Below are 898 nucleotides of genomic sequence, written 5' to 3' on the forward strand. Positions count from 1 at the left end.
ATGTTGCGACTTGGACACCTCACCTCTCCAAGATACCTTGAAGAACCTATCTGAGAGTTAAGACTCAAACCACTGGAGTGCGGTTCCTGAGATGCCCTTTGCCGATAGGGTTGACAGGAGGATCTGGTGGTTAACCATATCAAAAGCAGCGGACAGATCCAGCAAGATAAGTATTGAAGGTTTGGAAGCCGCTCTTGCTAGTCTTAGGGCTTCAACAACCGAGAGCAAGGCAGTCTCGGTTGAGTGTCCACTTCTGAATCCAGACTGGTTGCAGTCCAGGAGGTTTTTCTGTGTGAGAAAGTCAGAGACTTGGTTAAACACAACTCGTTGAAGTGTTTTTGCAATGAAAGGAAGAAGGGATACTGGTGTGTAGTTCTCTAATGGCGCTTTTCCACTGCATGGTACGGCACGGTACGGCTCGGTACGGTTCACTTTAAAGAGCTGGATTAAAAGTGGGTTTCTTAAGAAGTGGGGCCTGTTTAAATGCTGAGGGAAAAACACCAGTGTGAAGGGATGTGTTAATGATGTGAGTGAGTGCAGGTAGAACTGCAGGAGAAATGGTTTGAATGAGATGTGATGGAATAGGATCAAGCAGACAAGTAGTAGGATGATTGGAAAGGATGAGTTTGGAGATTTCTGATTCAGAGAGTGGAGAGAAGCACTGAACGAGTGAATGTTTGCTGGTAAGATGTGTTTGACAGTTTGTGGTGTGGAGAATTGTGTATTGATGGTTGTAATTTTATTAATGAAGAATGTGGCAAAGTCATCAGCTGTTAGAGTTGATGCATGAAGGGGAGGAGGAGGACAAAGGAGGGAGGAAAATGTTTTAAAGAGCATGCGAAAGTTAGACGAATTGTTAATTTTGTTGTGATAATATGTCCTTTTAGCAGTGGAGACA

This window comes from Sinocyclocheilus rhinocerous, unplaced genomic scaffold (genome assembly GCF_001515625.1).
Source record: "Sinocyclocheilus rhinocerous isolate Xijiao unplaced genomic scaffold, SAMN03320098_v1.1 scaffold672, whole genome shotgun sequence".
Lineage (NCBI taxonomy): Eukaryota > Metazoa > Chordata > Actinopteri > Cypriniformes > Cyprinidae > Sinocyclocheilus > Sinocyclocheilus rhinocerous.